Source organism: Chenopodium album, chromosome 6 (assembly GCF_948465745.1).
Source record: "Chenopodium album chromosome 6, dcCheAlbu1.1, whole genome shotgun sequence".
Classification (NCBI taxonomy): domain Eukaryota; kingdom Viridiplantae; phylum Streptophyta; class Magnoliopsida; order Caryophyllales; family Amaranthaceae; genus Chenopodium; species Chenopodium album.
Window position 1 is genome coordinate 37,652,723 of NC_137839.1, and position 2,622 is coordinate 37,655,344.

Consider the following 2,622-nt stretch of genomic DNA (forward strand, 5'->3'; position numbering starts at 1 on the left):
GCTAGAAACCGTTTTCACGCGTTTTCTTAATTTTGATAAAATTTAGCCGTTCAGAAGGGAAAAATCGTATTTTCCTTAAAAACACTTCTTTTATTCCGATTAAAACTCTAAAAAGTCAACTAAAGTCAATTTATCAATGCTAATTAAATTAGGAATGAAAAGAACCTTCTAGAAGAATCTAGAAGACTAAAATCAATTCTAATCATATTAGGAATGATAAACCAATATTAGGCCCTCCTGTAGATCATTGGGCCTCATATAAAGACCAAAGCGGGCCCAGTTTAGTAATTTGGCCATAACTTCCTCATTATTAATCGGAATTGGGCTTATAATATATTGTTGGAAAGCTCTTTTCGAACGCGACCCAACTACACAATTATTGGACCCTTGCTATGGACCAAATAAAACTTGATTGGTTGTTTTCTTAAAAAATAGGTTTTCAAAAACAGAGAGAAAGAATAGAATTAAAACTAACCGCAACACTAGGCTTTCCACACTTTCACTTCATTCGATTATGATTCGACGTGAAAGGTACTCATCACTGGGTTTGGTTTTGGGGAGACACAAATGGGTGTCTACATCTAGGCATTAAGGTCATGGCTTTGGTAAGAGGGATAGAAAGATGGACCTCCTTCAACATTTCAAGAAATCTCCCAAATTATTCATCTAGTTTGTTCCTCATAAACTTTTGAGGATATGGAAGGTCGGGTTTTCTCACTTCCTCTTGCTTTCTCCCATCACTGTTCTTTTTCTCATGGCTCTCTTCTTTATCTCTTGACACATCTTCCTCTTTTTTCTCACTTGAAACCCTCTTCTTCTTGTCCTCCTCACAATCCCTAGAAACTCTCTCTTCAAGAACTCTTCCACTCCTTGTGGTGATGGAATAAATGGGTTTCTTTGGATCAACTCCTTGAGAAGGCAATGAAGTAGGACTAGCACAATCTTTCAAAGTTTTTGCTAGTTGGGTGATTTGTGTCTCAAGCATTTTGTTATGTGTCATGATCTCATTAAATTTCTTATCGCTCACCGCCATATAGATGTTAAAAATTTTTGTTTGATTTTCAATTATCTCCTCCAAATTGGACTTGGATGATTGAGAATAATAATTTTCACCAACACCTTGAGACTTTGGACAAAATCCGGGTGGGGTCCCCTTTGATTGTTTTGAAAATTTCCCCTATTTTGATTGTTCCAATTGCCTCGATTTTGATTGTTGCCAAAATTTTGGTTTTGGCCACCATTCCCTTGAGATTGGCTTTGATTTCCATAATCTTGGCCTTGGTTTTGATTCCCATAACCCTGGTTATTATAGTTTCCTCGGAAATTTTGGTTTCCTTGGTTCCTATAATTACCATTATTATAGTTATCAAATCCACATTGTTGGTGAGAATTTCTATTTCCAAAGTTTTTTGGTCCATCAAACCTTTGACCATTGTTATTGTTTGAGACAAAATTTACACGTTCACATTCACTACTCTCACCATCATCAAGATTTTAAAACCCATTAGAACAAGTAGAAGCATCATGGTCATAAGACCCACAATTATCACAAAACAAACATCCATTGGGCATATTGTTAGAAGTAGAAAGAGGAATAGAGTTAGAGGATGTACTTCTCCCTTTAATGTGGGAGGGATGACCTTGTGCATTGGAAGTTGCACTCTCAAGTTTGGCCTTGATTGTTGTCATCTCCTTCCCCAAACTTACAATTTGAGAGGATAGATTGTTGATGGCAATAAGGTGATCAATCGAGTAAACCGATGATCCATTCTTGCTTGAAGACTCTCTTTCTCCTTCTTGACAATCCAGGTAATGGCGCACCACATCTTCAATAATGTCCACAACCTCTTCTTCGATTTTGTTCATGATTGGGCCTCCGGCTCCCGCATCTAGACACGATTTTCCTTAAGTCCTCAACCATCCTTAGAAAATTTGAATGATTTGATATGTTGGGATGCCATGATGGGGAAATTCTCTTTGATACTCCTTATACCTTTCCCAAGCTTCATACAAGCTCTCACTAGGCTTTTGCTTGAAACTTTTGATCAAAGCCCTTGCCTCTGCCGTTTTCTTTTGGGGATGGAACCTAGACAAGAGTTCCTTGGTAACTTCATCCCATGTTCTAAGAGAATTTGGCTTGACCTCCTTATCTAACCATTCCAAAGCTCGACCTATGAGAGAGAAGGGGAACAACTTGAGCCGAATAAACTCTTGAGAAACACCATTAACTTTGATAGTATTGCAATACTTCTCAAACTCTTTGAGATGGTTTAGTGGACTCTCAATCTTAGCCCCACTAAATTGTCTTCTTTCAATCAAAGTGATCATGGCCGGTATTATCTCAAAACCATTTGCCGGTGTTGTTGGCAAAACAATCCCACTTTCAAACCTATATGCACCGGGAGTTCCCAACTCCTTCAAAGAAACTCTTGGATTATCGCCCATGCTTACCTGATCCTCTTCTTCTCTTTCTTAATGAATTTCTTCTCTTGGAGAGCTTGGACTCAAAGAACGATTAGCAACCTGTAGGGAATAATTTCAAGCCTTTAAAATCCCACTAGCTTGAACCCCACTGTGATCATACACTAAAGTACGGTGGCGTCCAAAAGGAAAGAAGATAGA

General features: G+C 38.2%; 1 non-coding gene across 1 annotated transcript; it reads left to right on the top strand.

The window, feature by feature from the left end:
* Positions 1 to 1,954: 1,954 nt before the first annotated feature.
* Positions 1,955 to 2,060, top strand: LOC145637477 (small nucleolar RNA R71). The gene has a single exon (XR_014114257.1). It is a non-coding gene; the product is annotated as a small nucleolar RNA R71 (small nucleolar RNA).
* Positions 2,061 to 2,622: the final 562 nt, after the last annotated feature.